Source organism: Puma concolor, chromosome B4 (assembly GCF_028749965.1).
Source record: "Puma concolor isolate L17-30 chromosome B4, mPumCon1.1.hap2, whole genome shotgun sequence".
Classification (NCBI taxonomy): Eukaryota; Metazoa; Chordata; class Mammalia; order Carnivora; family Felidae; genus Puma; species Puma concolor.
Genome location: NC_141673.1, coordinates 72,787,411 through 72,811,831, shown reverse-complemented (window position 1 = coordinate 72,811,831; position 24,421 = coordinate 72,787,411). Strand labels below are relative to the sequence as shown.

The following is a 24,421-nucleotide window of genomic DNA, read 5'->3' as shown; positions in this document are numbered from 1 at the left end:
GCCTGTCATGTACCATCCAATTGCCAAGAAGCTATCCATTTTTCCAAGAGGAAATGTGGAACGCTGCGGGGTTTCAAAGCATTCTAATTTCATGCACAAATACATTCCACGACAGTAAGACAGACTGCCTAACAAAAGGAGGAAACATGATGACAAAGCATGGTCCTTTGCCAGAGCGACGCTTCTGGGGTCAGATTTTTTTTGGCTGTAAACCGGTATATTACAGACAAAATCCAAAACGCATGCTGGGGTGTGCCGCGGACCACGCAAGGCACGGCTCTAATGGACTAGTTAATTTCCATAATGGGGGACGCAGATATTTTTCGCAAATCGTGTTCCAGTCAGTCTCCTATTGATTTTTTGAATTTCTATTTTCAACGGCGGCCCAAGGAAACGGCAGCCAGACTTGACTCCAATGTACACACAGACTCAGGTTTCACCCCGTCACCTGTTGGCTCCTGAACAACACTCCTCTTTGTGAAACTTACAGCACTCATTTGAAACAAGTTTCCAGAGAAAACACTTCAAGAAAGTGTTTGAGAAGTCACAAGACTCGAGTTGTAAAAACAAATTCCACACATAGCCTGGTTTATACTGACATAGATTAATGTGAAAACCTGAGCTTTTTAAGAAGGGGTTCGGGAGGGGAGCCGGAGGGAAAGGATGTCACCCTTCTTCGGGAAAATTCAGCAGGCTAATTCTGGATAGGGCTGCGAGTGATGGCTGTGGGGGTTCCGCTGGGTCAACCCAGGCCCGCACCGGGAAGAGACAGCTTGCAGCAGGCGTCGGCGCCCCGCAAGCCCTACCCTCCGCGCGGCCGTGGCTGCTCGGGCCGCAAGGGGGCGCCCCGAGCCGCGGGTGGGACGCGGCCCTCTCCCCCACCACCCGGCCCCTTCCCCGCCTCCCCGCTACGGCGCCCAGAGGCCGAGCCCCAGACCCAGCGGCAGCGAGCGAGCCCGTCCTGGGCGCCGACACCAGGCCCGCAGAGAACAGCTCCCCTTTCCCCAGGGGCCACAACAGTCGCCTGCGAACCCCCGACCCACCTCCAGCGGAAAGTCTCGCGGCGCCTCTGCGCAGCGTCCCCTCCAAGGAAGAGCACTCGCCCCGCGGCTTGACGGCGATACCGAGTGGCCGCCGGTCCCGGATTCTACCCCCCAACTTCCGACAAGAAGCCCCTCTCGGCGGGCGCACGGTGACGCGCGCACCCCCGCGGCCCTCGGCGTCCAGTCCCCGCCGTCCGGCTGCCATCGAGCCCCGGGGCCAGACCGCGGCTCCCCACCTGCAACCGCGGGGTGGAACGCGGCCTGCGGCCCCTCCCGGCACCCGCCGCGGCCCGCGAATCCGCGGAGCCTCTCGGCGCGCCCTAGGCGCCCACCGCTCCGCGTCCTGCCGAAGCTGGCGGCCCGGCGCAGGGAGGTTCCCGAAGGAAAACGGGGCTAGTGCCCTCCAGGAGGTCACCCTCGTCCACCCGTTTCCGGAGGAGACCCTAGCAGGGCGGGGACGGAGGGGCGGGGGCGGCGAGCGCAGGGCCCCGGTTAAACCGCGGCGGGCCGCACCCCCTGTCGCGGCTCAGCACCGGCCCTGACCGGCTGGCTAGGGGTCGCTGCCGCCCCCGCTCCTCCTTGACGCACCCCCGGCCCCTGCGGCTGTCCCCCGTGAGCCCCCTTTCGGTGCAAGGCGGCGATCCTCACCGGCTGCAGCTCCCTAACCAGCCGCGGTGGGGGGAGGGCTGCAAAAAGGTCCCTTAGCTCCCCGGAGACCCTCTGTCCCCGCCAGCGTCGCCGACTCTGCTCCCCCGTGTCTGAGTCGCCTCGTCCAGGCCACCGCATCCCCCACCCCCCAGCTCTGCGTTCCTCCAGAATCCTCCACCCGGGAGAGAAAAATCCCAGTGTCCGCTCTGCGCCCGCGGCCGGCGAGCTTCAAAAGTAACCAGAGCCCGCATTTAAAAAAGTAACCATTTCGCTTCCTGCTGGTCCCACCCTCCTAAGGAGCGCCGCAGGCCGGCCTCCCGGCTCGCAATCGCAGCCCTGCTGGGCTCCCGGCTCCCGTCCGCAGGAGGCGCCTGCTCAGCCTGGTCTCGCGGCCGCCCGCTTTCCAGGAACTGTCACTGCTGACCGTGCCCCTGGCAGGTCTCCACGAGGTCCTGCGCGCACATTATTCCTCGAAAAGTTACCCACCCACTTGGCCAGCCTCGCGGCTGGAGCCCCTTACCTCCGTCCGCCCGCTCCATTCCCAGGAGCCCTAGTGAGAGGAGCAGCTGAGATGCAAATACCCCAGGACGCTTATGTAAACTTCCCCCTCCCGCAGGTGCACGCGCGGGCCACAAAACGCTAGGAGAATTATGCAAGGCCACCTCTTAAAGAAATCATCTCCACTCAGCCCCATAAACATGATGTCAGCAAATGGCACGTTTAACCAAGTTCTCACTTGGAAGGACTCATTAACATGAGAATTCTCTTCTTCGGACTTTTCCTGCATTTCGCAGTGATTCCTACTGCTTAGCGCAGGAGATTTATTTTTATCGGTAAATAACAGCAAAAGAAATGGTGCCGGGTCTTGGGATATACTTAATCAAGTACATGAGTAAGAGTTTTTACAAACAGGTTAAGTGAATATCATGATTCAAACACAAGAAGGTGCCTCACACTTAAAAGGCCAATCTTGTTTCTGAGCTATTTCTAGATACACTGAAAGAAAGTGAAGTTTGGCATTAATCTACAGAAAGGACCAAAAGAAGCAAAAACAGTGCCTCAAAGCAAGCCAAAAAAGAAATGATAGGTTAGTATAATCAGCACCTGAGGTATGGATCTCTTCTGAACCACAAGTTTTAATATCTACAATAGTCTTATCACAAGGTGATAAAATGCCAAGGGAGGGAGAGAGAAAGGTGCATTATTTAAATACTTAAGAGTTGTGTCAGTTTATAAAGTGCTGTTAAATAAAAGCAACTTAAAATGGTCACTGGTTCCTTAGGTATCCTACCTTTTTATTAAGATTAAAAAAAAAAGAATCCTTGAACCACCAGGATTCCTTGGGAGAGTGATTTGTAACATATATGTTTCTACAGTATTATTCAACTGAACAATAGTCCATTGTAACTGTGATTTACAAATACACAAACAAGTTGCCATAAATAGAGCAGCCAACAACTCCGTAGCCAGTTTCTGTTATCTCTGCCTTAAAGCATGGCAGCTGCGAGAAGCTCCCTTTTTAAGTTATTGCTTTAAAGTGGCAGAGACAAAAAATTTGTGGCTCTGTTGGTAGAGTAATTTGGAAATACCGCTTCAAACAACAGGATTTGTGATTCAAATAGACTCTTTTGGCCAATTCAGGGTCCAGTTTTGAAGGCTGTTTCTCAACAGGTGTGATATAGAGCTGCTCTGGCCCTCAGGTTGTGTGGGGGTTTGCGGAGGGTGGATGGAGGACTTCCAAGGTTACCACTTTCCTCCCTGGACCTGTGAAATTAGCCGTGAAGACCTAGGGCAGATTTCCTTTTTCCTATTTCATTCTGTTTGGGCTTCCTCAGGGACGTCATCAACTGACAGCACCTATAGGACAAAAGTGCAGTCAGTTATGGACTTAAATGAAATCTTAAACTATCATATCATTATGATAAAGGAAGTAGCAGACCAATGCTTTAAGCCAGGTGGATCTTTTTTGAAACAGCTTTTAATTTTTTTAATGTTCATTCACTTTTGAGAAAGAGAGGGGGGGGGGGAGAGAGAGAGAGAGAGAGAGAGAGAGAGAGAGAGAGAGAGAGAGAGAAAGGTGTGAGCGGGGGGAAGGGCAGAGACAGGGAGACACAGAATTCGAAGCAGGCTCCAGGGTCCGAGTCGTCAGCACAGAGCCTAACGCGGCGCTCAAACCCACAGACCGCAAGATCATGACCGTTCGCACAACCGACTGAGCCACCCTGACGCCCCGGAAACAGCTTTCAAAGGGCAGCTACACATCAGCCAAGGCCACAAACCGATAGCAACACTTATCAGTATTAAATGTCAGCCATTGTTAAGTGTGCTTCCTCTAAGGCCGTTATTTGTAAATACTGTTTGTTACAATTTCAGCAGGTACTGTCAGCTTTATTGCCTATTGTCAGTGTTTTTAGTGCTGAAGCACTTTGGAGAGAGTTAAAAGCTTTTACTAATGTTCCAACTGAATGCAACAGACTTTGGTCTGGTCTGAAAGGCATTGTTATCGGCAAGGGTGAACTTATGCAGGATGGGAAGCAAGGCCCCCAACCAGCACCCTTTTGTTTCAGCCAGGTGGAATATTCATTGCTTGCAGATCACACTTGAGGGGAGGCTGAGAAAGGAAGCCCAGAAATTCACAGGACTTGGTTCCCTCATCCCATCCTGGTCTCTGCTGTACTGTGACCTCCTGAAAGAGGCCTTCTCCAATGTTCCTAATCCCCCAGGTCATCCCTTCCTCTGGTTTGCGCTATTCACATCATAGCTCTTAGCTCTGATTGACATTATTATATGCCTAGTTGTTCACGTTTGCTTTCTTTCTCTTCCCCTAGAAGGCGGGGACTTCCAGGATTCGCTACTGTATTCTCAGCACCTAGAATCACTCCTGGCACATAGCAGACAAGCTCAATAAACATGAGTTAAATGAACAAATGAGTTTTGGACATTCTTCTCAGGCCTTACAGATATACCATACCTGGGCAAGTAACTCCGTCTCTAACCTAAAACCACACTGAACTACAGTGTCCTAATGGAAGAGACTATGATAGGGAAAAAAAAAAAAAAAAACAGAAAAATGCCAAAGGCAAAGAAATAAAGAGGCAGCACTCTGTGTGTCAAATGCCTGCCAACTCTACCGGGTCTGGAGGAAAGAGATAAAGGACAAAATATAAAGCAAACCTTGGTGCTATTTCTTGGTTCTCCTGGGATTTGTATATAGTGACCTTAAGGTCTTTTCTGTTCCTTGCCTCTGTTTTTTCATTTGTAAAACAGACCTGGGTTTTAGTTTGAACAGTTAAGAGGTGCTCTTGGTCCCAGGCATTTGGAAGAATTTGTAACTAAAGGTCAGAAATCTAGGAAGAGCCTATTTAAATGACTCAGTTTCTTAATAGAGAAGAGAGACCAAGGGCTCTAATAGTCATCAAGTGACATCTCACTCAGTAAATCTGAGGGGCAGCTGGCATATGTAATGTTAAGTAGGGTGACAACTTTAGTCTTCACTGACAGCATGGTCTAGGACAGCAGTTCGGCTGTTCTGACTATAAAGAGATAGGTAACTAAAAGAATCTCAAGTAACACCTGTATATAGGATGTAATTTCTAATTAAAATGCCTTTTAAAATAATTTTTTTTAATTGCAAAATCATACAACAGAGTTGATGACAATCTATGGGATCCTACATCTTGTCCAGATTTTTTAAAAAATGAGATCATCTTTCAAAAAATAATCATAATAATTCATCATCCTTGTTACCACTGAATGTTTAGGTAAAAATTTTTTTTCTTGTTAATTTTAAACATTTCTGTTGTACCTCAGATTGGACAGGTATACCTAGTGGGTTACTATATATTTGCGAATTCTAGTTACCATTAGCTGAGTCTCTAGAGCCTTCTTCCCCCTGGGAAGGGCCCCAAGGCAGATATCAGCTCTTCCTAGGGTTAACAGGCATTACGGTGTTTTATAATAGGTTACAGTTCCTCTAGGCCTCCAATTACTCTCTTCACCCTTTGATTATATTTAAAGCAATGTGATTAGAGAGCACTGGTTCTTTAACATTTTCTACACCCAATCCCTCTTTAGATTTACTACTCCAACCCTCCCAGCTTCCTGTCCGTCCCCTCCCCCAACTCGTACCTCCTTTGAGAGTGATGTGACTCCTCCATCCAAGTACTCTGATGTGCTGGGCTCTCAGGAGACTGAAATGTCTCTTCTCTGTCAATTTTACTCGCTCTGTCACACTGGGATAAATCACTTCTCTAAGGTATTCGGGTTTTTTTTTCATTTCTAAAAATGCTAGTGTTTGGGGCTAGGTCAATGGTTAGAACTTTGGAAGAGGGAACACAATCCATTTTTCAACTAAAATAGGAACCTCAGTATACAAACAGAGGCAAGGGAAAGTGTTCCGTTGAAGCTCAGGGTTGGTTTCTCCCCAAACCCCTCCCACAAATACCTACCCCTCTCCCGCCCCCCCCCGCCCCCCCCCAGCAAGGCCTTCCAGGTCAGCCCTTAGGCTCCTTCACCTAGGAGCTAGATGCTCCTGGAGCCTCCACCAGTTCTAGTATTTTCTGAGTCTCTTAAAAACTCAATAATAGCTGCTTAGGACACTAACGCCAGATAGGTGTTTCCAGCTGCGATGTCTGGAGTCCACAGCCCAGGCTGGGAGGGAGAACAGGGCATCATCAGATCCTTTCATTTCACTCGTGCTCTGGCTTACAACTTGCAGTAAAAACGGGGCAGCTATCTTTGCCCACCCCCTCTCCCACCTTTTCTGAAATGCCCCTTCCCCACACCCAGGAAATGTGTGTTAGTTTTCATGGACAGATAATTAAACTAGTATTCAAGCACCTTGACTTTAAGTTCTTCAACTTTCTCGACTCCTGTAGATCTGTGGTTTAATACAAACATTCCTCAGACTTCACTAGCAACATGTTAAGGAACAAAGAATTAATTTTCCGATAAATACTGACAGATCTATAACATAAAGATATCAAAGACATAAAGACACATTATGTAGTATGATCGCATTGTTATAGGCTAGTATATGCACAGCAAAACTATTTAGAGGACTATAAATACCAAAACCATAAATACCAAACCATTAATATGGTTTCTAAGGGAAGGCAAATTATAGGAAACTGTATCAGTTTTTAATTTACATTTGTAAAATAAATGTATTTTCATACTATTTATAACGTTTTTCTTTTTATGAGGATCAAATAAAACTTTTACAGGTTAAGAAACAATAAAGAGAATATACTACCGTATTACCATAAGGAAGAAAATCCTTGAAGCCGAAAGTGGTGCTCCTGATTTAATTATTAGTTGATATGGGAAAAGACATGAACACATAATTCCTCTCCTGTATCTTCCTGTCAGTCACAAACTTTAATAGTGAGATCCCTGCTGCATTTATTGACAATACTTTGGGAAGGGGCTGCAACAGTCCCACCTTCCCAAGGACTCACAAGTATTGGCTCAGAAGCTGCCCCAACTGAGGCCTCCTGCATCCATCCGCTGAGTCACTGATCTATTCTTTGGTTGACTCAAAAGATATCTCTTGAAGGGCCGCACTGTCACACCGAGTTCCTCCCTCCCCTTGAGTTAAGGATTTCCTATTCTAAACTTCATATTCTCTTTGTATCTTGATTTACTTCAAAAAGAAGGCACAGGAAAATACACGAGCGGGGCAAAGAGTTTCATTTTTTGAAACATGCAACACTGTGATTACACTACTGTAGAGGGGTGGTTAAAATTCTAATAAAGGAGGGGCGCCTGGGTGGCGCAGTCGGTTAAGCGTCCGACTTCAGCCAGGTCACGATCTCGCGGTCCGTGAGTTCGAGCCCTGCGTCGGGCTCTGGGCTGATGGCTCAGAGCCTGGAGCCTGTTTCCGATTCTGTGTCTCCCTCTCTCTCTGCCCCTCCCCCGTTCATGCTCTGTCTCTCTCTGTCCCAAAAATAAATAAAAAACGTTGAAAAAAAAATTAAAAATAAATAAATAAATAAATAAATAAACAAAAAAAATTCTAATAAAGGAATAAGAGGAAATGCTGATCAATCCATTCTGGAAGATCAAGGAAGTGTGGAGGTGAGGGAAGCTTTGATCCGGGCCTTTAGGGATTAGAAGGAGTTGATCAGGGTAATTACTGGAGTGGAGTTGGGGTAGGGAACAGGGCCCTGGCCCGGTTGAGCCAATCAAAGCCTGAGGACCAAGGGAGGGAGCAGCTCTTGGTAAGCCCATGGTAATGTGATAGGAGGACTGGAAGGTAGAAGGGAGGGGCTGGAGACTGTGCCCAAAGGAAAGCAGCCCTTTAAGCTACTCTAGTGGCTATGGGAGCCACAGAAGTTGGAGCAAAGAGGTACGTGATTGTATCTATGCCCTAATTAGAGGGAGGGCAGAAAGAGCAGTGCAGGGAAGCTAGATGGGAAGAGCTTAGGAGCTGCCTCAGCAGTCAAGGGCAGAGAAAACCAGACCATGTGTCTGAGGGTGAAGGAACTGGACTCTGTGGCGGCCCGTTGTGTATGGTGGGGGTTAGGGAGGCAGATGGGGTGCGGACATTCCTAAGTGAATCCACATTCCCACAGTTTACTTGAAACAGAACCGACAGTTTAGCCTGGATGTGAACTCTAACTTGAAATAGCAAATACTTTTCACTGCCCATGGGAGACAAACTCAAGGTGACCTGACGGATTTACATTTTTTTATTTTAAGTAATCTCCACATCCAACGTGGGGCTCAAACTCATGACCCAGAGATCAAGAGTCACACTTTCTACCCAATAAGCCATCCAGATGCCCAGGATTTACGTTTCTAAGCTCAAACTTTATCTTCCTGTTGATATTCACCTTTAAAACACAGCATTTACATCCCCTAGTGTTAAAGAGCTCAGAGTCCATCACTGTGAAAGAAACAGGCACATGATTTTCAGGTTGGAAGATAATCTATGTAGAAGAACTACCCAACTCCTACTACAAAGGTCAAAATGGCATTGAAAATGACACTGGTATGTTAAGTGGGGGGTCTACAATCTCGCAGTTCATGTTTTATACAAAACATCTAAATAATAGATACTGCTTTGTCTTAAATTTTAAAATTATGGAGCATTTGCTGCTTTACTTCATGAACTACATATGCAAAGCTATTTTGCAAACCTATGTATTTTCTCACGCTATTTAAACTCTCCACCAACTAAAATGGTTGATTTTCCTCAAGGGAGAATCTGGACCAACAAAGGCATGCCAGCTTTTAACACTGTTACTGTGTGCTGAATTAATCAAGGTGTTCTTAGAGAGGTGTCAGCAAAGAATTGTTTCAAGCAGCCAGAAGCCTCTTGCCAAAAAGAAAAAGGTCAGCAAAGTTTTCCATAACATTTCTTTATCTTATCTGAGATCCCAAGTCCCTTTCTGCAACCGTGGGAATTTAAGCGAGGTGATTTTGTAGTGGAGACTGGTTTACAAGCTTTAATTAGATTGTGCCAGGGACAGGATTTGGAATTCACATTGTTCTATTGGTCTTCAATCGCGTAGTTCCAGATGAGTAACTGCCTTTTGATAGAAGTTACTTTTAATATTTCCTTTGTCCTTTATGCTCACAGCAGTAGTCTCTTCAACACTGAGTTTACACTGAATTCTAGAGGGGCGAAGGGCAGGGAGCCTGTCTGTTTTGTTTAGTGATAGATACACAGGCCTCGTGTATCAGGCACGTTGCCTGGTACATACAGGATTCTCAATAAATATTTGCTGTCTTGTTCACATTCAATTCTCCACAGAACCGGACTCAGACCTTGCACATACAGTACTCCGTTTTATATCTCAACGATCAGTCCATTGATTGTTTTTCTTTATTTGTATTTGTTTTAAAAAAAAAAGTATGTCAACTAATTTGAGGTTAAAACTTTCAGTTTTAATATTTAAAGCAATCTTGTGAAGTTTATCATCACTTAGGTCATTTATTCTTTTTGGCTTATGAGATCTGATAGGAACACTAACTGGCTAACCTGGAATCTCTTTAGAAAGCCCAAATTTCTTTTTCTTTTCTTTTTTTTTTTTAATTTTTGAGAGAGAGAGAGAGAGAGAGGAAGAGAGGGATGGAAGGGGAGGGGCAGAGAGAGACGGAGATAGAGGATCAGAAGTGGGCTCTGTGCTGACAGCAGCGAACCTGATGTGGGGCTCGAACTCAAAAACCACGAGATCGTGACCTGAGCAGAAGTAGGACGCTCAACTGACTGAAGCACCCAGGCGCTCCAGAAAGCTTAAACTTCTAAATCATGTGCCCCACCTACCTCCAAACCAACACCTGACGTCCTCCTCTGTTCCTATCTCATTCTGGTATCACCAATACTCTGAGTAAGCCACCAACCAATCATCACAGGCCCTCCTGCCTGCCTACCCTCACTCCGTTACTTATCAGGTGTTTGTGTCTTTTCAGCTTTCCCGGTTGGCTCTGTCCCCCCTCCCTCCGAGGCTGCGGCCACCGCCATTTGGGGCTACCACAGGAGCCTGACTCATTTCCTCACACCGTCTCCTCTCTAGTCATTCTCCTTCACTTGACCACCACAAATGCGACCAGCTTCATCCTGCTTTAAAGTCCCTTCTTCACAGTTTGCCCAACATCTCCACGGCTTCTTGGCAGTGAAGGCCTCCATGTCAGCTCCTGGGGACTTCTCCAGCTCTATCACCACCACCTGTCTTACCTGACCCTGGACTCTGTAACTGCTGGCTTCCAGCCATATCGTGCTGTTTCATGACCCTTTGCCTAACCTGGCTGTTCCCTCTCTGTGGCTCTGTCCAGCCACTCACTGTGATCTGCCGGCTACCTTACTTCAGGACATGATTTGCTGTGGGCCCGGGAGATGTTCCCTGAGCAAGGGCTTCTAGGCTGTGCATCCACTGCTGCAGGACCTTCTGTATGTCCTTAGACTCCCACCTTATTCAGGTGAGTCCCACCACCCAAATTACAGCTTATTTTCTTTCCTAATCAGAAATTGTATGGGACACCTGGGTGGCTCAGAAGGTTGAGCGTCCGACTTCGGCTCCGGTCATGATCTCCCGGTTTGTGGGTTCGAGCCCCGTGTCGGGCTCTGTGCTGACAGCTTGGAGCCTGGAGCCTGCATCCATTCTGTGTCTCCCTTTCTCTCTGCCCCTCCCCGGCTTGTGCTCTCTCTCTCTCTCCTCTCTCTCTCTCATTCTCTCTCCCTCTCACAAATAAACATAAAAAAAAAAATGGTATCCACTGGAGTGATGTGATTTTCTTCTTATTGGCACACAGCTTTGAGATAACCCAGAAGCGTTCCTTTCCACTCAGCGCCTACACCAATAAGGGTGGGCTGGAGCCACTCTTTTGGTTAATATCAGTGTATGGAAGAGACACATTTTTGAGAAATAGACCTTCTGGTGTTTCTAGCTCCTTCAAAGAGCTGTCCCAACTGCCTTCATTCTCCTCCTGCCAAGCTCAGCCCCACACAGTTCAGTGAAACAGTCATGATGGACCGCCAGATCAATGGAGACCACAACACACGATACCCTCTCTTGAGTTGTCACAATTTTGAGTATGTCGGTCTTGTTTCTAGAGCAGACGCTTCTTGAGAGCACCATCTCCCCATCACTGTTATTTCACAGGACTGAGCATAATGAAGATGGCTTGCCGGGGCAACCATTGTGATTTTGATAAAGTGCAGGAACCAGGCCACAGGAGTGGACTCCTCTCCTGTCAGTCAGATGCTGACGTACTGTCCCCTGCACTGGCATGACCTGGGGTTCCATGTGCGCAACTGTCTGATCCGACGCCCACGCACACAGCTCCAAACCCAACCCTTTAAGACACAACCAAATCATTAACGGCCTGTTGTGGGCCACACTGAAGGATTTTTAAGACACAAAAATAAATGTAAAGTCATAGAAGATGTATGCCATCAGCCCTGGAGAATGAGGAGCAGTGAAATTGGAAGTTAGGTTCCTCAGAGACAAAACACAATCCCCGGGCTAATGGTGGGAGTGGCTGGTCTAGAAAGAGAAGAAAACCAGGATTTTCAAAGGAAAATCTTTCTCTGAAGGTGATCATGGTGAAGAAGCTGTTTGTCAGGGATAAAAGTGAGGTCTGAGTGGATCTGGAGGCTGTGAACATCCTTAGCCCCCTTGAGGGAATGGGGGCTCTGTCTTATACCATTTCACTGAGTACCTGCTATAGGGCCTGCATTTCAACCGATTATCAGTAACTTCAAGAGAGTGGTGGAATCAGGATAGACTGAGGAATCAAGTATGTGCCAGAATTGTGCGTCATTTTGACATAAAGGGTGATGTCACTACATTTTCTGTGCTTATATATTGAGGAAGAACCCAGTAACGCCAAATGAATCTCCCTTCTTATTATCGTTACAGCAGCTATAACTTTGGGAGGACTTGTTTGCTGAGCACTGTGTTGAATCCTGTACAAATGTCTTTTTTAAAGTCCTTGTAAAAGCATAAGGTAGATCGTATATTCCTCATTTTACAAATGAGAAAAGTTAAGGCAGCTTGCTCAACCATCCTAATCATCAGCAAATTAGTGCAAGATCCCAGATTCAAAACCCAGTCTGACATCAAAGCCTGTTTGTTTTTAAAGCAGAGCTTTTTATAAATAGCAAAATAAAATGCTTTGCTTTCCCCAACTTGTCCCTCAGCAACATCATCAGAAAGTAGGAGGAAAAATTCTAGAAATTTTAAGTATCATGTTATTTTGGGTTGAAATGAAGCAGTACTTGTGAGTCACTTAGCGGGGTTCAATGACAATACATCAGTTCGCTGGCCTCTAGGACCAAAGAGTCGTACAGCTCAAAGGAGTTGGACTCCCCAGCCCCCAGCCCTAGAGATCCTCAGACAAGTGAGACCGTCAGCTTTTTGAAGCAGTTCACTGCACCATTTTAATTTCTATAGATGCAAAGTCTGTTTTATTGTTCCAATACAACAAAAGTGGCCTGTATCTGAAGGTCATAGATACAACAGTGGCTCTGTCGCCCATTAGTCCTTACCAGTGTCAGGGCGTACTAAGCTCTTACTCAAATAAGGTTTTCATTCTCGGATGGGTTCAGCAGCCCAACCATCACCTCCTCAACTTACAGGCAGATCATGCTGAACAAAGAGCAAACCGTGAGAATGGTCCCGTTTGGAAGTCTGTGGGTAACCCATTCTGAACGCATCTCACATGCTCAAGGCAAAAGGCACTGAAATAATACAGCCATTAATAGATGTGTCAGACAAAACTGATTACACCTCAACTCCCAGAACCATAATACATTATGTATATGTACACATATTTATACTAAGGTCATTCGGTTCAGTTGCAGCAAATGAAAAACAAAGACAACAGAATTAATACTCTGGCAGCATTTCTGGGCAATTCTAATTGCCAATATGTCCCCCAGTAAAAATTTCTTGCAGATGAGCCCAAATAATGGGAGACTATGAGGACTCATATGACATCACAGAGGCTTGTAAAGACAATCTGCTTCCCACTGAGGGGCAAACATTTTTACTTAACATAAACGCTAGTTCGAATTTAAGACGGTGCACTGCATTTTTGCTTACGTAATGGACCAAACCAGATTTCCATTATCAACCATTTCTGAATTTTTAGCTTCTCTTTCAATAGACTCTAACCAGATTCGAGGAATCACTGAAATGATTCCCTTTTCCTTTGGGAAAAGTATGTTTGGGAGGGGGAGCAACTTAGTGAAGACTGGAAGTATCATGAGAAAATAGTTTGATGAGGGCGCCTGGGTGGCTCAGTGGGTTAAGTGTCCGACTCTTAGGTTCAGCTCAGGTCTCATGATCTCAGAGTTGTGAGTTCCACCCCCACCCCGCCCCCAAGGGGCTCTGCACTGACAGCATGGAGCCTGCTTGGGATCCTCTCTTTCCCTCTCTCTGGACCTCCCTGCTGCTCATGCACATTCTCTCTCTCTCTCTCTCTCTCTCAAAAATTAGTAAGTAAACATTAAAAAAAAAAGAAAATAGTTTTATGAAATATCATGTTTTTAGCCTCTGACGAGTCAAACTTTTTTTTGAAAGAATCTAATGATCTGGTTAGACAACCTCTCAAATGGAGCCAGCACTCACAGATAAAAGAGGAAGGTGAATTCCTGCACAAGCAACACTTAATGATCACTTTCCAAGAACCTTTAAGATGACCTTCTCGAACCCACAACTGTGATCCCTAAGAGCTTTCATGAAGTGCACCATATTATTTTTGCACTATCAGGCAAATTTAAATCTACAGAAAAATGTCACGCTGTTTCTCATGCTTAATTAAGACAGTTCTTAAGGAGAATAAATATGATGATCGCATACATAAATATTTGTAATTCTTAAAAACCTGTACTAGGAACGCTGGCAGTATGATGCCAATGCTATCTAATAACAAATTTGATTTATAGTAGAATTATGGGGCACCTGGGTGGCTCAGTCGGTTAAGTGTCCAGCTTCGGCTCAGGTCATGATCTCGCAGTTGGTGGGTTCGAGCCCTGCATCGGGCTCTGTGCTGACAGCTCAGAGCCTAGAGACTGCTTCCGATTCTGTGTCTCCCTCTCTCTCTGCCCCTCCCCGGCTCGTGCTCTGTCTGTCTCTTCAAAATGAATAAACATTAAAAACGAATTTATAGTAGAATTATAAGGGGAAAAATAATGCCAGATGACCACTCATGTGCTACCTAGACTGCACATCTTCTGGGCATTATAAGGAAAATATTTACTATTAACATTGCTAGGAGAAACTAAGAGAAAGTGGGCTGAGGCCTCTGCCATGTTATTGCTAGGAATCTGCCAACAGGGATGGCAGTTACGAGCCTCATTGGGCAGATTCCTGGTGGCAGTTCTTGTCTTGAACAGGGGAGGAACCAACAATTAACTTACAGAATGACCTGGGAATGAATGGACATATACAGTTCTGTATGATTTTTTCCCAGATGGTTTTACATTTTAGATAGTTCTTAAGGGCAAAACTAGGGACTACTTAACCACAGTACTTAAGAAGTATGATTTAAAAAAAAATTATTTGCTTCTCTTCTTTCTATTTCCAACTATCAGGGACTCACATTTTGTTCTGGAATGTATTTTTAGGGCAGATGGGGGAAAGGGGCCAAGTTTCAGATGCCTCTTTTCTCTATTTCTTTCCTTTGCTGGAAGCTTTTCTTTATGGACCTTTCAGTCTTAGGTTTCCATAACCTCCTAATGCAAAACAGGCAGGCTAGGAGGAGCAATGAGCACAGCAAAGCGCATGTTGCTTTCCCTTTTTTCCTTTTCTTTTCTTCTTTTCATTGTTTTAATTTGGAGGGGCAGAATCCAACTTACAAGAAGAGTATGCAACTTAGCAGTTAAACCGGAATTAAAGATGTTTAAAGATTTCTTAACCCCAGTCTTGGCCATCTTGTAATATTTTAAAATGTAAACTGAAACACGTGATTGTGATAAACTCCGAAGCAATCAGAAGATGCTGAGACCATGGATAATAGCTTACAAAACTAATTTTGGCTTGGGGGCGAGCTGAGTATTTTCACCTACGCCAAAGATAAGAGACACACTAAAGAATTAACTTTAAGGATTTCACTGTGAAATCGACACTAGGGCATTCTGAACCCCAGATTAACAATCTATATCTGGGCTTCCACAGACGTGCATAAATTATTCAAAAATTTTATGGCTCAATTCAGCTGTCAAAGAGAAGAGCCTTTTGACAACACTTCACACCTGTTACTGATCTAGTACAGTCCTGGGCTGAGTTACTCCCACCTGGGATGAGCATGTCCAGACTTCCCTCACACTCATTTTACACAGAGGGACAGACTCTTTGGAGTACCGGGTAGTGAAGAAATTAAGACACACTAAAACCCTTGGAATTTTCCCCAAATGGATGATCACAATGCAGATCTTAGCTAAGGAACTGCTGAGAAAGGAACACAGGCCTCACAAGAGATGGCCTATTTACAGCTTTCATGCAACACACACACACACACACACACACACACACACACACACACACCCAAGACAAAAGATTAGGAGCCACTGGCTTTAATATCTGTTCCGCAGAAAGGACCAGACAACCAAAATTAAATAAAAACTAACAGAAATTATGCAAGTGAATTTTTCTTCTGAGTCTTATAGGAAAAGGAATCCCCGAAATAATCAAAACGCATCAGAATATTCCCAACTGCTGGGTAATTCTCAGCTGTGGGCATCTCTGATTAACCCCAACACCTTCTTCATACCTTAACTCACTTGACAGGGAGATGAAGGCTAGGTCAGGTCTGTGGTTCCTGTAGCCTCCACAGATCCCTCTCTGTGGTCCTCCTATTATCTAACTGCATGGATTCAAAAGAGGGTTCTGGTTATTGAATTATGTGACAAAGGGGATTCTTGGGAAAAAGAGGTTTGAGACAAACACCTAGTTTAAATTGAGTCCATGGCAAAAAAAAAAAAAAAAAAAAAAATCAGACACAAAACCCCACTTGCTCACAAAAACCATAGGTGGATTTTAGAAGTTCCAAATACTAATCCCACTGAAGTATCAATTCTGCTGATGGTTTTCTAAAAAGGGAAATGAGATGCAAAGAAAAGTGGGGTCTTAGGAAAAGTCTACATCATACAATATGAGGGTGCTTAAAAAGCAAGGGATGGGAACACTTGAGCGCAGATTTCTGAAAACAGAGCCAGGATCGGCTCAGAGGCACGTCTCCTGGACAGGAGTCCTGGGAGAGGTGCCAGGAAATGAAATTTCGTGGGCAGAGTGGGAAAATCGCTCTGTTATAATTCAAGTGTCTTTAAGGAGAATGTTCTGACGAGGAACAAAAGAGTACCTGCCTCCAAAATAAGCACATTATTGGGCAGAAAATATGAACAGAACGAAGGTCACTCTGGAATTGATTCCACAGACAGGTTACTTCTCCCTTTTGGGGGCATGCAAGCTCCGTAGGTACAGGATGGGGCTATGCTAATGTGCTCTGGACTATGTTGAAAATACTGAATGAGGATTGTATTAGTTAATACTTTAGGGCTGCAAGTAACAGAAACCCAACTAATTTAAGGAGAAAAGGGGTGGGGAGTGATAGTTTCCTGGAGGGATACAGAAATGTCTCTCAGAAAACACAGGGCAGGAATGTAGCTGAGCCTCAGAAAATGGCTGTGATTCAGAAATGGAATCCCTCAGAAGTCTAAACAATATCCTCCCTCCGTTTTCTGTCCCTGCCTCTGTCTGGTTAATGCTTTAGGCTTCTCTCCTTGAAAAGCAGGACTCTGTGGCTCCTTAGTGTATGAGATTCAAAAATCGTCACCTCCCAGGTTTTGGGCTTAGAATCCAACATGACTGCCTGGAATCCACCCTTGACCATGCATCCATGGGGACAGATGGATTTGAGCTGGGTGTGTGTGTTTTGTAGGCTGCAGGCTAATAATTCCCAGTGAAGGTGGAACTGTTTTGTCCTGAACAGATATTCCACAAGTATCTATTCCATGGATTAAAAGTTCTATTTGTAGAATGGGGCAAGAGTACCTGGCATTAGATATTATGGATTGGAATTAGGTTATCTATACCATTGTGGATGAAACCGCTACTGATGCTGAGCTGGCTGGCAATCTCCTACAAAGCCTTAAGATATACAGATGCCTGGACTGTTCCCTATAGATGTTGATTCAGTAAGTCTGAGTTAGGACCCAGAAATCTGCCTTTCTTACTGTCTCCCTAAGTAACTGCAACTTGTAACCAGGTTTAGGACTGATCTATAGTCCATTTGCTATGGTGAACTAGCTCATCTATAGTTCACCATTTGCTTTGGTGAACTAGCTCTCCTAAGATAATGGTAAATTTGTGTAGTGAGAATGAGGAGCTACTTGAAGTTTTCATTGGGTGGTTAGTCAATGGAAAATTCTACCTGGACACCACAAAGTCTTTGATATTGCTCATGAAGCAGTCATGCTGATGAGTGAACCTTAGATCTCGTTCATGAAAAGCTCTGAAAGGATAAATGCTGTTTTAGGGATTTGACCCACTTTAGTTAGGATGTCTTTCTCAAATGAAAGTTAACTTCTCTTTTATTATATTAAGTGAAGCTGTTCTTTTGGTGTGGCTGTGTTGCTGGTTTTATCCATAGAACCTTTGAAAAATTATGGTTTCACATCAACTTTTGTAGAATGGGTTAAAAAAACCCACAAAATAAGAAATGTAAAGACATTTCAGATGTAATATTTACACCCATTATTTTGGGGACATGCAATGCTTAATTTTTTTTTTTTAAGGTTTATTCATTTTTCAGAGACAGAGAGACAGAGTGTGAGCAGGGGAGGGGCAGAGAGGGAGGGAGACACAGAATCCGAAGCAGGCTCCAGGCTCTGGGCTGTCAGCACAGAGCCCGACGTGGGGCCTGAACTCACAGACGGTGACAGCATGACCTGAGCTGAAGTCGGATGCTCAACCGACTGAGCCATCCAGGCGCCCCAATGCTTAATTTTAATTATGCATCGTTTTTGTAATTACAGCGCATTTCCTACATGTAAACTTCACTTCCCTGAAGCTTCTTTTTCTTTTCTTTCCCTTTTTTTGAGAGAGAGCATTTGTGTGTGAGAAGGGGGGGGGGGTGGGGAAGAGAGAGAATGAATGAATGAATCTTAAGCAGGCTCCACACTCAGCACAGAGCCCAATTCAGGGCTTGATCCCATGACCCTGGGATCATGACCTGAGCCAAAATCAAGAGTCGGATGCTCAACTGACTGAGTCACCTGGCGCCCCTCCTGAAGCTTTTGAGGCAAGCTTCCCATTGATGTAAATTAACTGCTGTCCTGGTGGGTAGGGCTGCTGAAACTTGAAGGCTCCTGGGCAGCTGCCATCTCCTGAGTTCTGAGTGTTCACGAGTGTCCCAGCACATAGACACATAGCAGGCAGATCACATGTCATGTGGGGGGTCAGGGGATGTTTACTGAACATACTAAGCAGATCGAGTAGTGTAGACAAAGCAGAAAAACAGTAAATCGCATGACCCTTACAGACATAAGCTGGGACCGTGTTTAAAATTTTCCGAACTAAACAAACTCTAATTCACTTAGGGAGTACTACCTTCTCCCACAACTTGCTACTTCCCCCAAAGTGACAACCAACAATCCAATCTATTCACAATTGTGTCTCTGGCTCTCCGCAGCTACAGTATTTTTCCTTCCTTCTTGCACCAGTACTACAGATTTTTCTCTTGCTTTTCTGATTTGTCTTATCGCATGGGAGAATTTTTCTGCCGCTATTATTATATTGCCTGCCGTAAGGAAGACTTCTTCCGGAGGAACTAACCTCCATTCCCCACCACACCAGTCAATGAAGGTTGCAAACGCACCAAGCAGGCAGCAGAACTGAAATGGTGCTGATGGATATTTCAAAAGCCACATCTGTGGAAAGAGAAGATGCTCATGGCCAGTCACGTGACAGATGACATGTAAGGTTTATCACCGGGTTGCCTCACAGTATTGACGGTATTAATTTTTCCTCATTAGCCAGAGAACAAGGCAAATACATATCTGAGGATACATCCCAGGATTAGGTTACAATTCCTGTTCCCGTGTGATTTTTATCAGGGTATGAAATGCAATTATGTCAATCTCATTGAATTAATCCATCAATTTGTCACTTTGGAGTTTTACAAAAGTTAACTATCTAAACAAATGAAAATATGTGTCAATGATGATTGAGAACACCTTTTACATTTTTAAAAATTCACCAAATGATCATAGTCCTTCTTTTGTACTGGTTATAGCGAAAAATGAAAAGTATGGAGAATGTGGTTCTGAGGGAGGGAACAGGAAAAGGGGAAGGGGGTGGGAGGTTGGCCCTGGACTATTTCTATAAAGGACCCTCCATACTCATACTGCTTAAGGGCACTATGAAGTTTATTATATGGCAATAATCTTAGCGCAACATATTTTCCTGTTAGAATATCCTGTACCATTACCTTGAACTTTTTTTGGCTTAACACTGAAGTATGTCTGAACATTATGTGTAATGTAATTCCCACAAATGAGCTACTGTTTGGAGGGGGAAAAGGCAAGTGGTAATAAATCTGTAAATCCCTACTACAGTTTTCAGGATCACCTTTATTGGTCTGGGCTCAACAGTTTTATACATAGGTATATAATATATACCAAATTAGAAATGTAAAACCCACCAACGGATCTCATTGATAGAGAACCGTTGCATAAAATACCTTTATTCTTTAGAGTTCTGTGTGTTCATTAGAGAGCTATTATAAATAGCTTTATTGTTTATTTGTTTGTTGTTTGTTTAAAGGAAAAATAATAGAGAGAAATTTGCTTTCGGTTAAACATTTGGGAAATGTCTCAAAATTGCCTGGTTTCAAACACAGTTGGGCAGAGAAGTACCAAGAGTATTAAGAGAGAAAAAGCATCGAGTGGGTGCACTTTCAGGGCCATAGGAAGGCTGTGGTGCTCCACTCTTGAGCCTGGGATGAGGAGGGGGGCCGGGCTTGTCACTGTACATCTGCTTCTGCCCATGACTGCCTGGAAGACCTGTACCCCACCCTTCTGGGCCTCAGTTTCTCATCCACAAAACGATAGATGATCTCTGAGGCCTTTTCACTGTGACACCCTGTAATTCTCTGATTTCTTCGGTCTAGAAAACCTAAGAATGGAGGTCAGCTGTATACACAAGGGGCCATTTTAAACCAAAAGGCTGTTTTAAAATTCACTGCCATACCCCAGAGGGGTGAAGTAGAAACAACTGCACTTAGTTGAAAGCAACAGCCTGCTGGTGGTGAGCACTGCTCTCACAGAGAAGACCACAGACAGGGATTTGCCTGGAAGGCTGAGCAGCCACGACAATCCTTCCTGACTTCTTTTGTCTTTAGGGTTTAGACTATATAGAACTGCAAATGAAAGTTCCCAGGCATGTACCCTAAATCTCTTAACTCATCTGCAAGTCCTTAGTCTGAAATGGAAAATTCTATTTTGGGAAACTGTCTAGAGATGTATTTAGGCTCACATGAAGGGAAAGATGGAAAGCAAACTTGAACATAAAATGGGGAAATTCTCACAGAACTGATGAAAAAGGAAACAAATTCTTTCTTTAAAGCACACACCAGAAGAAAGTTCTAAGGAACTCAAAAAGCACCTGTCACTTCCCTACTATATCCTGTTCAGCCTTTAATCACCTGTGTGATGTCTGCAGTCACTTCAGGGCTGGGAGACTTCTGAGGACGGTGGACAGGACTGTTTTGCTCAGTCCTGCCTCCAAGAACTAGCCCGACACCCGCCAGGCAGGGACTGACAAAGATTTGTTGAGTGACTGAATGGCTGAATGATGAATGCAATTAATTTTATGAGAATATCCAAGATGTGGAACACTCAGGATATTAGAGTCAATTAAGAAATGACTACCATTATTCTATTTTCTTCTGCTTCCCATTGTACTCATGACCTTTCCTAAGAAATAATTCATGCCTTTTGGTCTGAAAGATCATCAAAATCATTTCTCAGTTGGAAAGCATAACATTCTCTTGAAAAATTCTTTAATTGGGTTTCATCTGTATTTTATTCCTGGTATAACTAACTTTTTAAAATGTGTAAGCAAATGAAACCCTCCAAGTTGATGCTATTGTCCCCCAAAATCTTCATTGAGATGGTGACTTGGAAGGCTTGCATTTTGGGAAGAAAGGGGCCCATACCCTGTGTCTGTGTTATTCCAGAAGAGCTTGAAAAACCTTTATTTACATGTCTAGCAATGACACTAACCTGCTCCTAAGAGCTCTAATAAAAAGTTGTGTGATAAAAATGCCAAGGCCTGCTTATCTTAAAAGATCCTTCCTAGTTCAAAGGGTCGGTTTCACACCAGGGTCCCAAGTCTTATCAGCTGGCGCTTCAGAACTTTGCCATTGTAAAACAAAGGATGCCTCCAACTGGCATGACAATGGTACAATCACCAGACACTTCAAAAGAAGCAGGCACTGCACAGGGGATGCCCTGAGTTTGCCCCTCACTGTGATGTTTACACACACCTTCCAACAGCTCATCGCACAACAAAGGCCAGGCAGGATAGTCAAGGGCACCGTGCCTGCAGAGTAGTCCAGGACTCTCTGTCTTTACCAATAAAGCCAGGGGAAAACTTCAGTTTAAACACCATTTACTTCAGAGGCTGTGTTCTCAAAAGACAGAGTCTCATTATTCTACCGGGGTAAGGAAGCTGCTGGGGTTGGTGGTGGGGGGGGGGGGGGCAGTAAGGGGGAATGCAGTTCAGCTTCAGGGGCTGCATCCTCACACATAATTAGAATGGGAGAGAGAGGGAGGAGAAAGAAATGCATCTGCTGATAACCCAGAATAAGCTGCAGGTGTCCACACGGATTTTGCAGACGGGGATAAAAATCAGAATAAAAGCTATACTGGCTATACTGGCAGACTATACTGGCTTGCAAGATGCAAAGAGAAGCCTGCAGGTATATGGTTAACAGAAAGAAGAATTCAGTGAATTCCCTCTGAGGATCTGGCCTCGTGGCGGAGGCTCTGACCTGCCAGCCTTGTTTGTCTAACTTCTCTGAAAATCAAAAACAAATGCCTATTTTCCCAAGTCAGGGCCCACTGGGGAAGAGGTATGGAAATCCAGTATCTGTGAAAATGATTTAAAAGCTGACCTTTGAGATTCCCCAGCCTTTTCAGAGGGGATGTGTATTAGAGACATATATAAATAGTATTATTTCAAAGAAACTCAGGCACCTGGATGCTGGAAGCAGGACACTAAAGGGGGAAAAGAAGGCTAAACAGGGATCTCTTCTGGATCAAAGGTTAAGTTGTAAGCTTTTCTTTATTTTTCAAAGTTAGTGCCTGTGCTTTGTACACTCTAGGATCCTGAGGGTGTTTTCAAAACAAGCAAACAACCTCCCATGATTATAGGGAATCCTTTGTATTTTGCAGAGGTTGGTGGCTTTGCTAAGGACCAGAAAGACTGTGAGGTCTACGACACTAGACTCTACCTGGGTCTCCTTCATAGGATCGCTCTGCCCTCACTGGGGTTGTGCTTTGCCAGCACCCTGGCCTTAGTTCTTTTTAGGTTCCTGTCTTTGCTTCAACCCTAACGTGGGGCTTAAATGCCCAACAAGATGGTCCTACTCTAAACCAAATAAAAAGTTCAGACGAAGTTCCGAGAGACATGGATGGATTTTTTTTAATGTCAAGAAATATAATTTCAACATTTGAGTGAACCGATCCTATTTAAAATGCATCCCCTGCCCTCTCTCTGCCCCACACTCATTATCTCTTTTTCCTGAGTTATTTATCTTCACTAGCACCTCTTCCCATCTGACAGATTATTATTTTACATGATGATTTTGTTTGGCCCCTGCCCCGGGCCCCGCCCCCTGCACCACTAGGTATGTAAGCTCCACAAACAAAAGGATTTCTATCAGTTTTGTTCATTGACGTAGCTCCAGAACCTGGTGCATAGTAGGTACTCAGTATTTGTTACATGAATGTGTTTAGGCAGCCGTGCTGGGCACTAGGGTGTGAACATGAAGAGCTGCTCTTTGCCCTGAAGTAACGCACGACCTACTCCCTGTAGATTTGTATATATCTTCAATGCTTTCCTCATTTTTCATGCTCTCTCAAAGCTTTAATGTGTCTCTTTTAAAAAATCATTACAGAGTAAAACATGGATCCAACGTATGTTAGGAAGCTATTCAATTTGGTACGCGCAACAGCCCCCAACCATAACCATTCCAAAATGTATTTGCCACTTTTCAAAATCCTTTGAGGCATCATCATTGCAATAAAATAGTCCAGCAGTTGTATGGTATACAAATATATCCCCAAATCATGAAACATTAATGATCTAATAAAAGCAATTAGTTTCAGGTTGCAGCAACTGAAACTATGTCTTCTATTCTGGGATTTAGAACCTTTTATTTTCTGCATTTCATATTTTCCTCTTGAGTGTTCCAAGAAACTATTATACCCCCCACCAGATAGTTCTCCTATCTATGGTTCTTCTGAGGGAGAAGAAAGACCCTGTTCCTCCTCCTCCTCCTCCTCCTCCTCCTCCTCCTCCTCTTCTTTTTCTGAATCTCTTGTCAGTGTCCCCATAAGAAATAGTTATCCAAATACAGCTTAATTATTGCCACAAAGAACACTTTCACTAATGCATGCAGACCAACAGAAACATCTTGGGAAATTCAAGGGCTGATGAGTTAAAATTAAATCTGAACAATTTATCTATTACATGTTGTCAAAGGACTTATCAAATTGAAAGATCCACATTACTAAAATGAGAACAAAGTGTTTTTGCCCATCTTGGCTGATTGCATTTTTTTAATTTCTTTTTAAAATTTAGTTTCATTGGAATTATAGAAGCACATAGTTTAAAAATCAAACAATTCTAGGGGCGCCTGAGTGGCTCAGTTGGTTAAGCATCTGGCTTCAAATCAGGTCATGATCTCATGGTTTGTGAGTTCAAGCCCCGCATCAGGCTCTGTGCTGACAGCTCGGAGCCTGGAGCCTGCTTCGGATTCTATGTCTCCGTCCCCTCCCCTCCCCCACTTGCACTCTGTCTCTGTCTCTCAAAAATAAATGTTAAAAAAAAAATTTAAATCAATTCTAAAAGGCTTGTTTTGAAAAACATCAGTCCCGTTTCTCTCCTATTTTGCTTCCACAAAGCAACCACGTTCATGCTTTTTACTCTTTTACTATTTATCTCCATTTACTCTGGATAGCACAGAGATATTATTACTCTGATTTCTTTTTT

The 24,421-nt window shown here is 44.4% G+C and overlaps 1 protein-coding gene across 5 annotated transcripts in view; it reads right to left on the bottom strand.

Annotated features, from left to right (window-relative positions):
* PRICKLE1 (prickle planar cell polarity protein 1) overlaps positions 1-24,421 on the bottom strand; it is a 112,399-nt gene that overhangs the window by 18,067 nt on the left and 69,911 nt on the right. The window contains exon 1 of one of the 5 annotated variants that reach the window (XM_086713622.1): positions 2,212-2,299. The exons of 2 other annotated variants lie outside the window; for them this stretch is intronic. The gene's annotated coding sequence lies outside the window, so the exon portion shown is untranslated. Of the gene's footprint in view, positions 1-1,043; positions 1,226-1,691; positions 2,104-2,211; positions 2,300-24,421 lie in introns of those variants that run through there. 2 more of the 5 variants (XM_086713621.1, XM_086713623.1) reach the window with 2 other exon arrangements.